The following is a 21,370-nucleotide window of genomic DNA, read 5'->3' as shown; positions in this document are numbered from 1 at the left end:
AAGCTCCTCCCTGGGGAATTCTCCTCCCCAAATCTTTGGGGGTAATAAGTGCTTTAAGTATTTAAACATGGCAAAAGAGAAAATCTGTTTATTGGCTGGACAACAGTTTATTTGGTAGAATGTCTCGCAGTTCATCCAAGCTTCTTCTTCAGTTCTGGTGTGATGCTGGTGCTGGTGGAACTGAAGAAGCAGCTTGGATGAGCTGCGAAACGTCTTTGACCAAATAAACTTTTGTCCAGTTGCCAAAGTGAATTTCTCCTTTGCTGTGGATTCTACCCGAACAACTGAGGGATTTTACACACATATTTAAACATGTACAACAGCAGATCATCAGAATGTGATCATGTGTTATTCCTGTGTCCACAGACAGAGACTAGAATAAATCCTCACACTGTCCAACTCCAAAGTGTGTGTCTCTACACCTGTGCTGCACCTGTGCTCTCTGTGTGTTTGATTCTGTTTAAAACAATACAGAACTATGGAAAACTAAAAAAAAAATAAAGTTTTTGTTTTCTTTTACTTTAAAACCCTTTAAGAACATTTCACGTTGCATATTAAAGTAATTGTAATAACATAATAAAACCATAAAAAAGTGGAAAAAAATAAGTGGCATAAGCACAACTACTAGAGATCAAATAAATACAAATACAAATAAGATAAATCTGTGTATTCAACATGATTTGATCAAATTTCATCAACATGAAAAAGTGACGTTCATGTTCTGAGAAAAATCTGTCTAGAGGGGATCAAATAAGTTTCAAAGCTTAAACATAATTATATTACATGTAACATAATATATGATTTAAAAAAATAATAATTAAGCAAATCCAGTGACTTTTTTTTCAGTGCATGAATAAATGATTGATATAGAACATTCACTTTTTATTATCTTTAAACATGTCTCTGCTCTCTCCTCCCACATGTCGGAGTTGGGATCTGTCCAGTGATGCACCAGCAGCACTTGGCCCCTCATGGCTCCAACATATGCTGCTCTGTGTGTGTGTGTGTGTGTGTGTGTGTCATCATTTAATAGACAACAACATATCAGACAGGAGCATCGCCAGGGGCCCAGGGGTCTTATCATGTCAGCAAACAGACCCCCCCCTCTCACACACACACACACAGACACACACACACACACACACACACAGACACACACACACACACACACGGTCCCCCGGGGCGCGCCTTTGTTTAATCATTCAATTAGCCGAGTCGTGCTGTGAGCCTCCAGCAAGATGGAGTGATAATTGATAAACATGTTTAATCCCAGAGGTGAGGAGAGGAAGAGGGATGGAGAACAGAGAGAGAGAGAGAGAAAGAGAGGAAGACAGAAAGAGGAATGGAGGAGAAAGAGAGAGACAGAGAGAGACAGAGAGAGACAGAGGGTTGGAGGACAGAGAGAGATAGAAGAGAGAGAGAGAGAGAGGGAGGGGGGGGGATAGGCGCCGGGGCGAGAGATGGGGAAAGAAGGAGAGATGGAGGAGAAGAAAGAAGGGAAGACAGAGAGAGAAAGATGAAGAAGAGGGAGAGAGAAGGGAAGGAGAGCGGAAAGAAAGAAGACAGAGAGAGGGAGGAGAGAGAGAGAGAGAAAGAAAGGGGAGGGATTATAGAGTGAGAGAGAGGGAGAGAAGGAGAGATGAAGGAGAAAGAGAGAGGGAGAGGAGGGAAAAGGAGAAAGAGAGAGGAGGAACTGGAGGAGAGTGAGTCTGATGAAGAGATGAGAGGGTGAAGAGGAGAAGGGGACATATTCAGTTTGATGGGAACAGGTGATAGAGAAGGTGAGAGGAGAAAAGGGGGAGGAGGAGGTGAGAAGAAAGGGAGCGAAAGAAAAAGAAAGAGAGAAGTGCTCTGTGCGCTGTTCACTTGAAAACTACCACTTCATGACATCACAAGGTGGAACAGAGCATTTTGAGCTTTGGAGATGTAGACAGACTAATAATAATGTTACTCAAACATGTGTGAATGAAACAAAACATAACTCCAGGTCTGTTTTTGATGAGGTAACAACATTAGAATATGTCTTAAAATTCGCAAGAGTCAATTTATTTCAGTTATTTTTGGCTGTAAAGTTACACAGTGGAGCTTTAGTTTGGCTTCTGAAAACGTCACATTTATTTCAGTTCTTACACAGTTGTATTGTGAGCAGAATAATTACCATTTTCAGTTAGCCAAATAATATCTGATAGGACTTTGAATAGTGTTTTAAATACTATCTGGGAGTACACGATGAGTACTTCACTGTAAAATCTAATAAGTGAACCTTACTTGAAAAAAAAATAGGAAACAGTTTGGCTTGAAAAATCAGACAAAAGCTGAGTTTATAAGTAATCCCTCAGTGTAGTGTTCAGTAAATTCCTCTTTCATGTAACTAGGCACAGCAAGTGAAGTGAACTTTAGTTTTCATTCATCAAACTGTGCCAACCAATCAGTCACTTCCTCAAATCTGAAATCTGTAGTAACCCAGGAGAGTCAAACTCCAGTTCACACAGGGTCGAAATGAAAAACTGGGACTAAGTCGTGGGCCAAACTAAACATTTATTGCTAAATTTCAACAACATCAGCGTATTTTCTCTTCTTTAAACCTTCATTAAACCTTTTCTTATTAAAATTGATGTTTAATAATAATTTTAATTTAATAATAATTTTGATTAAACACTGAATCCAGAACAAGCAGAATATAAAATAATAACATTTTAAATAAATAATGTCTCTATAGTTGATCTCATATCTGCGAGCAACTTGATATTTTCTTTACATATCAGACAAACTGCACGGTCCTCACACTGAACAAAAAAATAATCGGTCGTCCACTGTTCTTTGAAAACTCGGGACTCACTGTCAAGTTTTTGTACTTTAAAGGTTGTATGGAGGATTTTTGTTTTGTTTCAGATTGTCAATGATTGGTTAAAATAACATTACAGAGACGCAGCAGCCTTGTAATTATATGACCAAAAAAAAAAAAGAATGAAAATCTATCAAATGTGGATGTAGTGAGGCCAGATAAACATCAGCCAATAGAAAACAAGGCTACCTCATTTTCTATTGGCTGTTAGGTCGTCAATCAAATTCCTTACATTTCTCGTGTAACTGACTCGGCGGCACGCTGGGATTACGTGGTTTATGCGGCGGTTCTTAGAGACTTTTTCAAACTGTAGCTTCATCGCAATTCGCACAAAGTTTGTTGCGACGGCGGACGAGAATCCAGGACCAGTTCGCCGCGAAAAGAAAGTCAGTTTTCGAGATCGCTGAAAGAAGAAGAGAAGAGGAAAAGGAGCAAAGACAAACTGAGGTGATTCTTGGAGATCCCTTCCAGCGATGGCGCGACTCAAGTAGACGACGGTCGCTAAATTGTTTCTAGACCGGTCACTTCGACTGTAATTCCGAACGCCCACTGGCTGTAAACGTGTGATTTCTAGAGTAAGGAGGCGGGAGGAGATGTTTCTACTGAGGGAGCTGTGGAGGAGGAACATTTGAAAAAGAACTGTCGCTGTAGTTCTCTTCCCTTAAAAAAATCCTCTATACAACCTTTAACACGAGCCATTTTTCTGTCTTTAACTGCACTACAGAACTCTGCACTTGCGTTGACTCTCACTGTTTGATCTCGATCTTGTCCTTTGACGAAAATTCGGTTGCAAATGTAAATACGTCAAATAATAATTTAAATATAAATATAAATGCTTCGTATAAATCTCATTTTTAATTGAAAAAATCAACAAAAATACAAGATTCAGATGTGTTATTATTTGCCAAAAAGTAAGTTAAAAAAAATTGTTCATGACAACTTTTGAGGATTACCCATAGGGCCAGTTGCATCTCCATGGTGTAGGGATATAATCATGGAAACCAAACCAGACCAAGTTACAGCTCAGATCTGTGGAGAGGCGACACCCTCACAGTCTGAACGCCTGTTTTTCTAAGTATTTTTAAGCTATAAAACCACCTGTAATTGAATAAATGTAAGGTAAAGCTGTTTAAAGTCACACTGCGGAACATTCCAGGCAGTGCAATGACATATATCCACTGAAACAAGCAGGTGACGGACCCCCAGCCAAAAAGTTACACAGCGCCCCTTTAACAAACACTTAAACAGAACTAAAACAAGACGAAATTAAACAAAAAGAAAACCATGACATGTGTTTTTTTTTATTTTTGCATCTTAAAAACAAATTAAACAGCCAAATGGATGATCATAACTTTTTTGGAATACGTTCCCTCCAAACTGTCACAGGGTAATACCACAATTAAATGTCAGACCATTACCTCCCTCACCCTAATTACACATAATTATTTTAAATTATACTCGGCTGAAACCAAATGTAGCTTGTGTGTGTTATTTCACAAAAGAACGCTTGATTTGCTAATTTACCCACTGCTTTTAAGTCAAAATTTTATGCACTTTCGAAACAGAAGTCGACATAATGTATTCAGTTTGAAACAATGGCGGCTGTTTACAATGTCTCCCGGTCTATTATGAAACTGTATAATGCGAGAGACCATTTTGTTCTTGTTTATGGTTATAGCACTAACCTCAATGAGTGTCTTTATTGTATTTGTGTCTGTGTCTCAGTACAAAAGGTCTCACAATAACAATGAAAGTAACAGCCAAGACTTGAAATAAACAGAAATTGAATCTGAAAACAGTCCTTGGGCATCTCAATATATAATTTAATTTAACCGTGAAACATTGTTATATGGGAAAAGGTATATTCGTGTCATTTTCAACTAGACTGGCGAGTGTGGTCGCTTTATTACTTGGGAAAAAATCAGAAATGTCAATGAGAAGTTGTGTATTATATGGTTTTGCTGGAGGGCAGCTTCTGATTGCGATGTAAATTACCCGTAATACAACATTTTTCTCTTTCTATTTTGGGGTTTTATGAAATGAAGACCAGCAAATGGCATTTCAATTCACGATGATTTCGGGAGATGGTTGCGAAATTGAGTCGTGTGAGCTTCAAAGCATGTTATAATGTTGTTTCCTCGTTAAAAACACACGGGTCCATTTTTAGAGACCCGACATTAACCCGTGATTTTATCAAAGTTGAAGTTGTGTTTATTACTCGCAAAGTTGTGATTGAAAACCACGCACGATAAATAAGTTTAATGCCATACTAAGGAACAGTCAAAGCCAATATTTGCAAGAAGAAAAGACAGATGGTGTACTTTCCAACAGAAAAGTTACATAGTTCACCTTTAAAAAGTCAGTTATAGTCATATTCTTTTATTGTCTTCTTCAGTATCTTCTGATTTTCTATATTTTTTGGAACCTATCTTCTTATCTTCTATACTTTTCAGAACCTATCTTCTTCAGCATCTTTTGATTTTCTACACTTTTTAGAACCTATCTTCTGATTTTCTATACTTTTTAGGATCTGTCTTCTGATCTATATTTTTAGAACCAATCTTCTGATCTTTATACTTTTTAGAACCTATCTTCTGATCTTCTATACTTTTTAGAACCTATCTTCTTCAGTATCTTCTGATTTTCTATACTTGTTAGAACCTATCTTCGTTAGTATCTTTTGATTTTCTACACTTTTTAGAATCTGTCTTCTGAGCTATACTTTTTAGAACCAATCTTCTGATTTATACTTTTAAGAACCTATCTTCTGATCTTCTATACTTTTTAGAACCTATCTTCTTATCTTCTATGCTTTTTAGAACATATCTTCTTCAGTATCTTCTGATTTTCTATACTTGTTAGAACCTATCTTTGTTAGTATCTTTTGATTTTCTACACTTTTTAGAACCTATCTTCTGATTTTCTATACTTTTTAGAATCTGTCTTCTGATCTATACTTTTTAGAACCAATCTTCTGATCTTCTTTACTTTTTAGAACCTATCTTCTGATCTTCTTTACTTTTTAGATCTATCTTCTGATCTTCTTTACTTTTTAGAACCTATCTTCTGATCTTCTTTACTTTTTAGAACCTATCTTCTGATCTTCTTTACTTTTTAGAACCTATCTTCTGATCTTACTTTTTAGAATCTTCTTCTTCTATCTTCTACTTTTTATCTTTGAATCTTCTTCAGTATCTTCTATTTCTTCTTTTGATTTCTATCTTCTACTTTTTAGAACTATCTTTTTGACTTTCTTTAGTTATTTTTTGATTTTTTACTTTTTAGAACCTTCTTCTGATTTTCTATACTTTTTAGATTTCTGATCTTACTTTTTAGAACCAATCTTCTGATCTTCTTTTTATCTTCTTTACTTTTAGATCCTATCTTCTGTTTTCTATACTTTTTAGAATCTGTCTTCTGATCTATACTTTTTAGAATCTGTCTTCTGATCTTCTTTACTTTTTAGAACCTATCTTCTGGTTTTCTATACTTTTTAGAACCAATCTTCTGATCTTCTTTACTTTTTAGAACCTATCTTCTGATCTTCTTTACTTTTTAGATCCTATCTTCTGGTTTTCTATACTTTTTAGAATCTGTCTTTCTATACTTTTTAGAATCTGTCTTCTGATCTTCTTTACTTTTTAGATCCTATCTTCTGGTTTTCTATACTTTTTAGAACCAATCTTCTGATCTTCTTTACTTTTTAGAACCTATCTTCTGATCTTCTTACTTTTTAGATCCTATCTTCTGGTTTTCTATACTTTTTAGAACCAATCTTCTGATCTTCTTACTTTTTAGAAACCTATCTTCTGATATCTTCTTTTACTTTTTAGATCTATCTTCTTTTAACTTTTTAGAATCTTCTTTGATCTATACTTTTTAGAATCTGTCTTCTGATCTTCTTTACTTTTTAGAACCTATCTTCTGTTTTCTATACTTTTTAGAACCAATCTTCTGATCTTCTTTACTTTTTAGAACCTATCTTCTGATCTTCTTTACTTTTTAGATCCTATCTTCTGGTTTTCTATACTTTTTAGAACCAATCTTCTGATCTTCTTTACTTTTTAGAACCTATCTTCTGATCTTCTTTACTTTTTTAGAACCTATCTTCTGGTTTTCTATACTTTTTAGAACCTATCCTCTTCAGTATCGTCAGTATCTTAACACGTAAATGCACTCACACATTTATACAGGCAAAGTTTGTGAAGTAAATGTCTTGCTCAAGGGCGCAACAATAACATGAACTGATGAACTGAAATCCAAACCTCACAGTTACACGGGCGACTGCTCTGGGTTAGCTTCCCCAACTCATCACTCAATTAAAAAAGCATGTCTGTGTAATGTCCACTGGCCTCCTACCAGCAGGGTTTATATGGGCCGCACACACACACACACACACACACACACACACACACACACACACACACACACACACACACACGGACACACACACTCACAGTTATGGGTCAGTTCTGCTTATCTTTGGGGGAGCAGATAAGAGGTGCAGAGCCAGCACAGTGGATAAAGAGGCTCAGGTTTGACAGAGGGTTGAGAGGAGGAGGAGGAGGAGGAGGAGGAGGAAGAGGGCGAGAAGGGGGTAGAAAGGGAGAATAGCTCGGAGGGAAGTCTGAATTCAGGAAACTTTCACAGTGTCACTAGAATTTCAAACTTGTACTGGAAAAAAACAAAATCTAGTTAAAATAAAATGACTTAAATTAAGAATATTTTACTTTATTTGAGTCGATTCAGCTTCACAAGTAAAATTATCAACCAATTACTGAGTGTGTTTTTCTTAATTCAAGCAACATTAGATTTTGTTTCTTATTTTCAGTGCAAAAAGTTGTTGTTTTTCTTATTTTAAGCGTGGCAAGATGTATTTTCTTATTTTACGTACAAAAAGAATCTGTGTATCATTCGTTCATTCGTTTTTCAAAATAAAACCAAAAATAAGAAAACGAAAAAACGTTTTCTTCATTATTTGTCTCCAAAACCAAAATGAAAAAAAGGATAATGATTTGTTTTTTTTTTCAGTTTTAGATTTTGTGTTTAAATGAAAAATGGAAAAAACGGATAACACCGTTCCCGTTTCCGTGACTTAAACTGCGATGCCGGACTGAATCAGGACTGAACCAGGACTAAACCAGGTCCCGAACCAGACTGGGACCAGACCAGGACTTAGACTGAGACCAGACAAGGACTGAGTCTGGGACCAGACCAGGATTGAGGCCGAGACCAGACCAGGACCAGACCGTGACTGAGACCAGGACCAGACCGGGACTGAGACCGGGACCAGGACCAGACCAGGACTGGGACCAAGACTGAGACTGGGACCAGACCAGGACTGAAAACGGTTTAGTCCTGTTTTAGTCCTGATTCAGTCCTGGTTCAGTCCGTATGCGGCACAAATGTCCGGCATTGTAGTCACGGAAGTCACAGAAACGGGAAACAGGATCCGATATCCTTTTTTTTTCCATTATTCATTTAAACACAAAAAACACAAAATCGAAAACTGAAAAAATTAATCGTTATTCTTTTTATAATAATGAAATAAATAATGAAGAAATAATGAATAATGACTAAGGGTGCTCTCACACTCGGCCTTTATATCTTCATTAACAAATAATGAAGAAAATTGTTGTTTTTTCGTTTTCTTATTTTTGGTTTTATGTTGAAAAATGAATGAACAAATGATCCACGGATTAAAAAGTCTTGTTCCACTGGCAGATCATTTTACATGTCAAGTGAAATTTTCTCAAATCATGACAAAACTTTCTTAATTCAAGTCATCTTAACTAATTTTGGTTTTTGCAGTGTGATTTCCATACTCAGGAATAGACCAGACACTCAATACTGATTCCAACACCACAATGATAATGAAAACACTCTTTATTTAGACAGTAGAATGTGATTTTCAACATTAAACCCTAGTACTTTCTTTTATATTCTCATGTGGTCTTATTTTTGTGTAATTCCTCAGTGATCCAGGTAGGTTGGATAATGGACCACGTACTGTAAACCCAAATAATTTACCTGAACTCAAAAAAATGTAGGCAATCGATTACCTCAGTTATTTTAAGTTGGCGAACTTAAAAGTCACAATCTTCCAGAAATTTAAAGGCTGGATGACTTGCTACTTTTTCCAATAACATCTGAATTAAAAATGCTCATTTAGCTCAACTCGAAAATTTGCAATATAATTAACATGACTCATAGTTTTCTGTTAAAGCAACTCAATTATTTTCATTCATCGTGACTTCAGTTTGGGAGTTTTTAAACCACTGGAATAGGTTCACTTATTTGGTGAAGCGATTTGAAATTGTATTGCAAATAAATTAAGTTTATGTTTAAATCACCATATTTGAAGCAATAGAAATAACAGGATTTTATCATTCTCAGTGTTTAAATACTTCACTCTGCTAAGTTGTACCTCATCTATGCTTACTTATACCCACAACTATACCTTTAAAGGTTGTATAGAGGATTTTCCAAGGAACGAGAAATCCAGCGACTGTTTGTCCTTTTTCAAATGCGCATGCGTGAAACCACCCCCCCTCCCCTACAGCTCCTACGTAGAAACGCCTCCTCCCTCCTCCTCCTTACACCAGAAACAGGTTTGTTTACAGCCGGTGAGCTGCACATGACTTGTAAACAACTAACTACAGTGTTGGTTAGGCAAGACGGAGAAGTGAGGAGCGGGGGGAGCGGGTGTGCGGACATTTCGTTCGCGGACGAGAAGTGAGGAGCAGGGAGAAGAGCGGATCGGGCAGCGGGGACAGGAGCAGGAAAGGGGTGCAGAGAAGGTTGCGCGGAGATTCAGTGCGAATGAACTAGCTACAACACGCAGCAGCAAGCGGACTCTTTCTTTGCATTGAAAATTACGTTTTCAGACATAGGATATCGCTTTCGTGTCCTGAAAAATGTTTGTCTAACTCTTGGAAAAAAAGTACGTTTTCATAATAAGCAGAAGTTTTCCTGTCCAGGAGTAATTGCGTCAGTCTTTAGACCCTGCGTCTGCTTCAGTCGCGCCATCGCTGGAATGAATCTTCAAGAATCACCTTAGTTTGGCTTCGCTGCTTTTCCCCTTGTCTTCTTCTTTCAGCGACCTCAAAAACGGACTTTCTTTTGTGGCTAACTGCTCCTGGATTCTTGTCGCCATTGCAACAAACTTTGTGCGAACTGCGAGGAAGATATAGGTCAAAAAAGCCGCTAAGAACTGTTGCGTTGGTGGAGTAAACAGCGTCTGTGCGTCTTGCGTCTGTGGACTGCGTGACAGTCGTACGTAAACCACGTACCGGCGGCGCGCAGGCAAGTCAGTTACGCTAGAAACGTAGGGAGATTGATTGACAGCCTGTCAGCTCACAGATAACGAGGCAGTGTCGTTATCTATTGGCAAATGTTTAGCCCCACCACGTCCAGAGTTGATGAATTTTTATTCTCTTTTTTTTGGTCATCATAATTACAAGGCTACTGCATCTCTATAATCTATCATTGACAACTTGAAACAAAAAAAAATCCTCCATACAACCTTTTAATTAAAAATATAAGTTAAAATTAGTCAAAAAGAAGAACATGTTACAGCAACTTGATAAATTAAGTTAGTTGGACTATTTCTAAAACTTTGACTATACACAACTTAATCTATTTAATTACTTTGGATGTTCAGGTTTTCAGTGTGGGTGTATACTCGTCTTTGTGCTCTTATACTTGTTCTGGTACAGCTCAAAATTATTCTAAAGTTTCAGGAAAGCTTCATTTCTACTCTGTGAACGTGACTTTTTTTAGTATCGAAAGTTGCTCAAATAAGTATCTACTTTCTATACTAGTTTTATTATTGATTAGTATCTGATTTTCTATACTTTTTAGAACCCTACTACCTCATACATACAAACAAAAAACAAACCAAGGTCACAAAACCGCACACACTCTAAAGCAGGGGCCATCAAACTCAGGCCCATGGGCTGACTCTGGCCCTCCACGCCTCTTTGACGGCCCCTCTGCCAACTTGAACTATGAGGCAATCTTCAAAACTTGTCATGGCCTACATTTTTAGATTTCTTTTCGGCAAATTATAACATGTCTGCATCTTGTATTTTGTTGATTTTTTCAATTAAAAAATGATATTTATATGAAATATTTATGTTTATGTTTAAATAATTACATTACATATTTACATTTGCTGCCGAATTTTCATCACCTGACAAGCTCGTGATCAAACAGTGACAAGTAAGTGAAAACTTGACAGAGAGTGCAGAGTTTTCGAAGAACAGTGGACGACTGATTATTTTTTGTTCAGTGTAACGACCGTGCAGTTTGTCTGATATGTAAACAAAGTGTGGCGGTTTTCTAAGAATATAATCTGCAGAGTCATACAATTCTGTTACACGACCGACCCGACCCCGACCTCCGTCACAGTCAGGAGCGATAACGTGGCCCCCCAGAGAAAAAAAGTTTGGTGACTCCTGCTCTAAAGATTTTTCCAGTAAAAGCAAACACTGACATTATTGTGAAAAATAATTGTTTTCAGTCTGAAAACACAGTTCAACAGCTCGAGCCTTGATTTGTGTTGTAGCTATAACATCTTTTATGATCTACTTACAGACAGTTCAGCAAAAATACTTGTGTTTGTACAGCTAAGAAATATATACGAGGTAGTAGAAACATCAAATCTGTCCTGCTTAGATTTAAAGGAAGAGTAAAAAAAATGTGTAAAAGTAAAATATACTGTATTTGTGATGTAATGTCCAACCTGCATTTACTTGCACTATATATTTTACACTATTAGCCACACTCCTGTGTGTTTAAGCAGAGCAGAGTCGCCTCTCCACAGATCTGACCTGTAACTTGATCTGTTTTGGTCTCCATGAAGATAGAAAGGTTTAACACCGTACTGGGAAACATTCCAGAAAAAGCAATAACATCTTCATGAAGAAAAGACAAACCCTACACCAGAAAATTTACACACAATGCACCTTTAAATTAGACAAGTTACTTTTACTATTTTAATATCTGAGTGAGTCAAACTAGTTATACCTTATTTATTCAAGTCATACAAGTCATATGAAGATGATGGTTGACATGGTTCAAATAGTAAGAAATAAGGCGTAAAGAAATCAATAATCAGTACTTACTTTTATGTTTGTTTTTATGTGAAATGCTATATATAAAAATATGAAAATGTGAAGAACTTGGAACTTTACCTACCTATATATATATATATATATATATATATATATATATATATATATATATATATATATATATATATATATATATATATATATATATATATATATATATATATATATTTTATTTTATTTTTATTTTATTTTTTTTTTTGACTACCAGTAATGAACAAGCGTTGGCTGGGATCCAGATGCACTTCTTTAAGACTTTACAGAGATGTGAGTCTTGAGGTTGGCATGATTGACAGGTGGATTAGCCAATCAGGGACACTCACGGTCTAAGTGGATCAAAACAAATACGACGGCTTACGAGGAAAAGAAGAAAGAAAGAAAAAAACATTTTTCAAAGATGCAGAATCAATGAGCGTAGTACTGAACTCTAAATTATACGTGACCAATGAGCTGCTTTGTTAGACACGTGTAACTGAAATAAACAAATCTGATTGGACGGATCCCTCTCTATGAAGGTTTTATTTCGAATGTACCACACAAGAGCACCATGTCTAACCTTGTCTTTTCCACTTGTCTGAATTGTATTTGATTGTTTTGTGCTGATTCTCTCCCTCACAGCCGAGCGCCTCACCTGCTCTGAGTGGTTTTACACAGCTAAGTTTCTCCTGTGTTTTTCCCAGAGGGACATTGAAGTGTGTCCTCTACGGGCTCTTGTACTTTCACCTTCATCACACTTGAATCTTGTCTTCTTCTTCTTCAGAACAAACGCCATGCCCAGACCACCACCAAGTACGTGGAGCTCATCATCGTCGCCGACAACAGAGAGGTAAAAACAAAATACTTATATGTTCGTGCAAGGTATAAGGTCTGAATGAATTTTTACAGCTTGTTCTGATACAGTTTAAGGTCATTTTAGTGGAGATAACAACTGTATTATCTATTCGTATCAGATTTTTTTCATAAATAGAGACAAGCAGGTGGCGAACCCTCTAAAAAGATGTCATGTAGTGCACCTTTTAACTATTACTCTTATGAAAACTAGCATTTTAACTATATTTACATGTATAATTTTTGTTCATATACTTAAATACAGTACGTTTAGGACCTAGTAACGGTCTTACTACAAAAAACACAGTGTAAAATATGGTATTACAGAATTATAGCTTTAAATGTAAACTTTAAATTACCTAAATCGTTAATAGCTTATAACAGCAATACACAAACATAAACATGCAGGAGTTTAGCTAATAGTCTAAAAAAACTAAGTACTTATGTGCAGGGTGAAAGGTTTCAGTAAATTTTACAACAGATTTTGCTTTTGTTCTTCTCATGAACATTGCAGCTGTACAATGACTGACTCTCTGATATAATAAAAGATACTGGCACAGTATAAGGCGCACTTAAAATCCTTTCATTTTCTGAAAAATCGACAGTGCGTCTTATGTATTAATTCTGGCTGTGCTTACACATTTTACTAAAATCAATGAGTGCGTATACATGCACATCAATAACCCGGTTATGATCAGGTTTTTTGAGTATCCCGGTTTCTTGATGGTGCATGTAAACGCAGTACCCTGGTTTCAGTAACCCGGTTATGGCAGTATCCCGGTTATTAGAAACCGGGTTACTGTAGCTGGTTTATTCCGATAGTAACTGGGTTACTTGTGGCATGTATATACGCAGTATCCCGGTTACTGCAACATAAAGTTGAGTGCGCATGCGTCCAAAAGACACTTTCCAGCCTTTCACCACAACAGTAGTCACATAAATAAATTGACCAACATAAATAAAGTGACCAAACGAGTGAAATGACTGTAAAATAAAAGAGCTGCGCTAAACCTGCACACGTACAATCTGCACTCGTACGACCTGCACTCGTGTGACGCTGAAAAGCTAAAACATGAACTATCTCCTATACTCTATACGCACGGAACACACTTACCATCATTAGCGCCTCTCTTCTGTCACAGAAATAACACACATAATCCACAGAGTCGTGTCATTTAGTCCAAAAGAAACTGATCGCATCAGCGGCGCAAGGAGCGAGTTGTTTTTATCGCCGCTAACAGTTTATGCTAAAAAGCCAAACAGTCTTAAGTTTTGTTTCTGTAAAACGTAAACAAATGTGATCACAGCTGAATTATATGATCAAACGGGCTGATGTGTCTATAGTGTTTATGGTTTATATGTTGTAAAGTTGAGTTTATTTATGCAGAAGATTTTAATGAAGAATCTGCACAGTGGATTGTGGGAGATCTCGTAGCTCCTTAGCTTCTTATGCTAAAGGAGCTCACGGTTTGTATTTTTCCTGGTTTATGAAATTGATTTAAGTTAATTTTTGTGCCTGCGCATTTGTAAGATTATGTCAAGAAACCGGGATACTCCATTTGATCATGTATACGCGGATATGAGTGTCCCGGTTTCTCAGTGCGCATGTATACGCAGTAACCCGAATACTGACATAACCGGGGTATGGCTAATAAACGGGATACTGATGTGCATGTATACGCACTCAATAATATCTCCATGGAGACAAGGAGGTTGGCGGACCCGTTATCAGAAAAGCTGCACCTTTTAAAAAGTTTCTTGGATGTTCAGTTTAGAAACTATGTTAGAACGATGCATCAGTTTTATACAGCGCTTTTTTGAACACTCAAAGACACTTTACAGAGCATTATTCATTCACTCCATACCCGGTGGTGGTAAATACTGCTGTAGCCACAGTTGCCCTGGGGCAGACTGACGGAAGCAAGGCTGCCAATCTGCGGCATCGGCCCCTTCGACCACCACCATCACTCACACACACACACCACTTTCATACTAGACAATGAGGGTGAAGTGCCTTGTCTAAGGACACAACAACAGTTTTTTTATGACTGGCGCCCCCTTGTGGAACCTGATTTTCCCAGTGGTCTCCCATCCAAGTACTGACCAGGCCCAGCCCTGCTTAGCTTCTGAGATCTAACGGGATCAGACTTTGACAAGCCGGTATGGCCACACAGAATGTTGTTACATACCCGGAACTGTGTTTTCTTGCACTCACACATGTTTGAGCAACCTTTTAATATTAATCTGTCTGCTTCTCCAAAGCTCAAAATGCTCTGTTCACCTTGTGATGTCGTATAGTGGTAACTTTTAAGTTAACAGCTGCCTTTTACTTTTTGTTTAGTAGAGATTGGAAATTCCAGTGAACATTTATGGAGTTTGTGTTTTCTGTTTGAGAGAGGAACACGTGTGAATGAAACAAAACACAACATTATAATTACAACAATGATAAGAAAATAGTGTAATATATGAGCCCTTTAATAGCAATTGCAGATCATCATTTATTTGCATATCACCCATGTATTTAATGCCAGGAATATCTTTATCAGCATCTTATAGGCTAAACACGTACTGTAAAACCATTAGAATTTCACATGGACTGTCTTTTGAAGTTGTTCCTATCTGACTTTCCCAGCCAGCAGATCCTAAATAGGCACACACGTAGACGAGCCCAGTGTCTCCCCTTTAAGCCGTCCTCAAAGCGAACATCTTCCAGGTTTTGGGGTTATCTCCACGGCAACGTACACCTCCATGAAAAGACTTTGAACATTTGAACTTACCACAGCCTAAAGATACCGATATCTGCTGACCATAAAACATACACTACACTGCACTTTCCCTTTTTGAAGGTATAGCTTGGGGTTTAAAGGTAGAGATGCTTTTGCTTGTACTTCTAAAGGCTGGGGCTGTATATGATTCGATTTCTTTTAGGTGTGGGTTTGAGATACAGAAACCTGGCATTAAAATAAAAACTCAAAGGTCTTATATTGCACAAAATTGACTCTTGTGAGGGTTAAGTTGAGGTAGAATTTAGTTTCTTCATCAAAAACAGACCCGGAGTTGTGTTTTGTTTCATTCACACATGTTTGAGTAATCGTTTATTACTAGTTTATCTACATCCCCAGAGCTCATGTGCTCTTTTCTAGGGCTACTCGGTTATGGAAAAAGTCATTATCACGATTATTTTGATCAATATTGAAATCCCAATTATTCAAACGATTATTTTTTTAGTTACACAATGGCATTTATTCAGCATTTTCTCTCTCAAAAAATAAACACGTTGTTACTGATAATTGACGCAAAACTTTCAAATTGAAAATAAATATAGACTACAAATATGTATCTATGTCTACGTTCAGACTGCAGCCTGAAGTGACCCAAATCTGATTTTTTTTTCGCCCCTATGCGACCTGTATCTGATCTTTTAATGACAAAACAGATCCGATTTTTACCTCTGCCAAGGAGGTTATGTTTTTCCCGGCGTTTGTTTGTTTGTTTGTTTGTTTGTCTGTTAGCAACATAACTCAAAAAGTTATGGACCGATTTTGATGAAATTTTCAGGATTTGTTGGAAATGTGAAAAGGAAGAACTGATTTCATTTTGGGGGTGATCCGGAAGAAATCCTGGATTCTGGATCACTTTGAAATTTTAGTTAACATTGTGGTAAATGGGGCCAAAAATTTTGTTTCTCAATATCTCGGTTAATTATTGACCAAACCCCATGAAATTTGACTCAGGGGATGGACAATGGGATCCTCTTTCATATTCCAAAGGCTGATCCGGATCTGATCCAGAGGACTGATTTTATCGCAATTTATATAAAAAATGGGGGTAGTCCTTGGCGGAGGTCTGCGCTCTCTGAGTGCTTTTCTAGTTTTCAAATGCGACCCAGGCCACTTGGATATGTGCTCCTAAAACTGATACATGTGACTTCAGTCTGAACGGTCAGGTCACATTCATCCCACCTACACACTCGCAAATGTACACAAACGTTCTTCTTGTCATATGAAAATTGTGTCTGAACTCCGTGTGAGTGAAGCAGTGAAGCACATAACAATCCCACCACTCCTGGCTGCGACTCCGCACCCACACGTTCCTTTCTCCGGACGTTGCTGCCGCTGCCCCACAAAACGCCATGACTAAAAACCTCGTCCTTCTCCTTCTCAGTCTCCTCCTTAAAACAAACTTATGACAGGAACTTTAAAATCACCAGGTGCTCAGTGCTCACATCTGTGTTTAGGTGACTTCCGTAAACACTGAGCACGTTCGCTGTGTGTGACGCCGTTGTGTTCTCCAGTGCTCATGCGAGACACTTTTGGGGTGTTTAAAATTCACACTGGAGATCACATACAAGTCACATTTAATTGGAAATGTGAACAACCTCGCAAAAAAAAACAACAACTAGATTTCAGAATTGAGCATTAAGCCCTGCAGTCTGAACGTAGCCTTAGAGCAGTTTTGTGATGTATTAAACATAAAATGAATAAAATACACTTTGAACATGAAATAAGGCATAGAAAAACATAAATGAATCAAAAAAAAACTATATATCCAGCAGGTCTACAATCTCTGTATTAAAAAATAAAATAAATATACTATATTTATATTAAAAAACATCCCAAAATAATCTAAACAAATGTTAAGCTCTATCGTTTCAAATCGATTATACGAGTTTGGAGATCATTTAACACACAAATCGGAATCACAATCAAAATTTTAATTAGTTGCACAGCCTTAGTTTGTTCCACTTTGTGATGTCATGACACAGTAGTTTTCAAGTTAACAGCCACCTTTTACCTTCTGTTTAGTAGACAGAGGCAATTTCAGGGCTGAAATTATCCAAATGATTCTAAAGATGCAGGATTTGTTTGTTAAACATGTGAAAAAAAACAAAACACAACTGGGAGATATTTTGTGTAAAACTGGATATACAAGATACATCCCATATTTTTCTGTACATTATTATTTTTTATTTATTTAATGTTGCAATGTGTAGACTCAACAATTTTAACTGATACGTAGATCTGATTTTTCTTTTTTTTTCTTTTTGTCATTTTCTTTTTTTATGTTTAGTGATTCACGCTTAAACATCTGGCTTAGCTTCTCTCTTATCTTTACCTTCTAATCTCAGTTTCAGAAACAAGGCAAAGACGTGGAGAGGGTCAAACAGAGGCTGGCTGAGATCGCCAACTACGTCGACAAGGTAACAACAGAGCCAGTTTTTTCTTATATGTTACTTGTCTCTGTTTACAAATACTTTTTCTTTCTTTTCAAAAATACAGCTTCCACATTTTCACACGTTGTTTTTGCTCTTTGTGTATTTATTTTTTTGTACATTTTCTTAACTATTTTAAACTCCTGTCTCCGCAGTTCTACCGGGCTCTGAACATCCGTGTGGCTCTTGTCGGGCTGGAGGTTTGGAGCGACGTGGATAAATGCCCCATCACCCAGGACCCGTTCACCACCCTGCACGAGTTTTTAGATTGGAGAAAAGTCAAACTCCTGCCTCTGAAACCGCACGACAACGCACAGCTCATCAGGTATTAAAAAAGACTTGAAGTATGGGCCTATATTTAACTGATAGCAGTGATGGTCATGTCATTATGAAGTGTGTCTACTGGAAAAAATAAAAATGTTTATACAAATTATCCAGATTTGTCCAAAAAGTCATACTCTTGTTTGCTACTCATGCTTGTCTGGCATATTTAAAAGAGTAGAGTATGTTTACATGACCATACCTGAATCAATCGGATTTGTTTTTCTATTTCCTTTTTATATGTCATATGTTTTTCATTTATGTCAATCAATTTCCCAAAATTAAAACTAAGGGTGCTCTCACACTCGGGCTTTAGAACCGTGCCCAAGCAAAACAGACATTATTGAGGTTGTTTAATCCTAAAATTGGACACATTAAGGCTGTGCAATTAACTTCATTTTGATCACGATTTCGATTTGTGTGTCAACCTCCAACTTCATAGAGTCGAATTCAAACGATAAAGCTTAACAAAGTTCATTTTGGGATATTTTTTGTATATTTAGTTAGTTTTTTTTAAATATAGTGATTGTAGAAGAGCTGGATATGTAGTTTATTTTGGATACATTTATTCATTTTATGATTTATACATCGCAAAACTGCCTGTATTTATTTTCAATTTGGAAGTTTTGCATAAATTATCAATGATTAAGTGTTTTTGTTTTGTTTTTTTTGAGAGAGAGAAATGCTGAATAAATTCATTGTGTAACTAAAAAATAATTGTTTAAATAATCGTGATTTCAGTATTGACCAGAATAATTGTGATAATGATTTTTTCCATAAGGACACTTGGTATGAATTTAATATCCGTATTATTGATAAAGCCCAGTCATAAGTACTTTATAACGTCACAGTAATTCTGTAACCGTTATATTGTTTTATTATTTCCTCACAGTCCTGTAGAATTTCCCCTGATATCTTACATTGTTGTGTGTGTCACCTGTGTGTCTCCTCAGTGGGGTGTACTTCCAGGGCACCACCATTGGCATGGCTCCGATCATGAGCATGTGCACAGCCGAGCAGTCCGGGGGCATCGTCATGGTGAGTCTTTCTCCTTATGTAACTGATCTGACAACACTAATGCATGGTGTAGGACAATATGAATGAATACAGATGGGCACAGCTAAATTAAAAGGCTACGTTCCGACTGCAGGGCTTAATGCTCAATTTGGATTTTTTCGTTAAAACTGATTTTTTTTGCGAGGTCATTCACATTTCCAATTAAATGCGACTTGTGTGATCTCCAGTGTGAACTTTAAACGCCCCAAAAGAATCCGTGTATCATTCATCGTTCATTTCGTTTTTCAATATAAAACCAAAATAAGAAAACCAAAAAACAAACAGTTTTCTTCGCTATTTGTCTCCAAAACCAAAATGAAAAAACGGATAACGATTCGTTTTTTTCAGTTTTCGATTTTGTGTTTAAATGAAGAATGGAAAAAACGGATAACGGCCGTTTCCCGTTTACGTGACTTCCGTGACTGCGATGCCGAACTTTTGCACCGGGTACGGACTGAACTAGGACTGATCCAGGTCCGAGACCAGACCGGGACCAGAGCGGGACCAGAGCGGGACCAGACCGGGACTAGAGCAGGACTGGGGCGGACTCCAAGCTTTGACTCTGAGCCTCCGCGGGGTCCAATCCTCCAATCTGGTCTCGGTCTTGTCTCGGTCTTGTCTCTGTCTCAGGCCCGCTCTGGTCCCGGTCTGATCCCGGACCTGGTCCATTTGAACCAAAAGCTCTTAGTTCGGTTCGTTTTCGTTGGTGTGAAAGCGTCAGTTGGATGCTTTGCACCACCTCGGAACCAGCCGCGGTTCTGGAGCAGCCCGTCCGGACCTGTAGTCCACAGAACATTCTCACTTTCCCCGCACGGAACCAGCGCGGAGACGATGACACGGAACCGCTCGGACCTGCTGGTCTCGGTCTCAGTTCCGCTCTGATCCCGCTCTGGTCTCGGACCTGGATCAGTCCTGGTTCAGTCCGTACGAGGTGCAAAAGTTCGGCATCGCAGTCACGGAAGTCACGTAAACGGGAAACGGCCGTTATCCGTTTTTTCCATTCTTCATTTAAACACAAAATCGAAAACTGAAAAAACGAATCATTATCCGTTTTTTTCATTTTGGTTTTGGAGACAAATAACGAAGAAAACTGTTGTTTTTTCATTTTCTTATTTTTGGTTTTATATTGAAAAACGAATGAACGAATGATACACGGATTCAAAAGTGTCTGAGCACTGGAGGACACGACGTCGTCACATGAGCGAACGAACACGGACGCAGCATTGAGCACCTGGAGATTTTAAAGTTCCTCTCGTACCAGAGCCAGAACATGAACAACTTACTTGTTTTAAGGAGGAGATTGAGAAGGAGAAGGACGAGGTTTTTGTGAGGCAGTGGCAGCAATGTCCATAGAAAAGAAACGTGCGGGTGCAGAATCGCAGCCAAGAGTGGTGGGATTATGATGTGCTTATGTTTATATATCGCAAAACTGCTCTAAGGCTACGTTCATACTGCAGGGCTTAATGCTCAATTTGGATTTTTTTGTTAAATCTGAGGTCATTCACATTTCCCATTAAATGCGACTTGAATGTGATCTCCAGTGTGAACTTTAAACGCCCCAAAAGTGTCCTGCATGCACGTTGGAGGACATGATGACGTCAACCGCAGCGAGCGATCTCAGTGTTTACGGAAGTTGCCTAAACGTCATCGTGAGCTTTGAGCACCTGGAGATTTTAAAGTTCCTCTCGTACCGGAGCCAGAACATGAACAACTTACTTGTTTTAAGGAGGAGATTGAGAAGGAGAAGGACAAGGTTTTTGGCCGTGGCGTTTTGTGGGGCAGCGGCAGCGACGTCCATAGAAAAGAAACGTGCGGGTGCAGAATCGCAGCCAAGAGTGGTGGGATTACGTTGTGCTTCGACGCTTCACTCGCACGGAGTTTAGACACAATTTTCGTATGACTAGAAGAACATTTGTTTACATTTGTGAGTGTGTAGGTGGGATGAATGTGACCTGACCGTTCAGACTGAAGTCG

General features: G+C 37.8%; 1 protein-coding gene and 1 pseudogene across 1 annotated transcript in view; both read right to left on the bottom strand.

Moving 5' to 3' along the window:
• Nucleotides 1–21,370, bottom strand: part of thrab (thyroid hormone receptor alpha b) — a 329,532-nt gene that overhangs the window by 239,346 nt on the left and 68,816 nt on the right. The gene's annotated exons all lie outside the window — the stretch shown is intronic.
• LOC129407949 (5S ribosomal RNA) lies at nucleotides 14,864–14,981 on the bottom strand (annotated as a pseudogene).

The sequence above is a fragment of the Boleophthalmus pectinirostris genome, unplaced genomic scaffold (genome assembly GCF_026225935.1).
Source record: "Boleophthalmus pectinirostris isolate CB_2022bp ecotype Guang Dong unplaced genomic scaffold, ASM2622593v1 HiC_scaffold_14, whole genome shotgun sequence".
Lineage (NCBI taxonomy): Eukaryota > Metazoa > Chordata > Actinopteri > Gobiiformes > Gobiidae > Boleophthalmus > Boleophthalmus pectinirostris.
The sequence above is the reverse complement of the archived record's forward strand: the minus strand, read 5'-3'. Positions and strand labels throughout refer to the sequence as shown.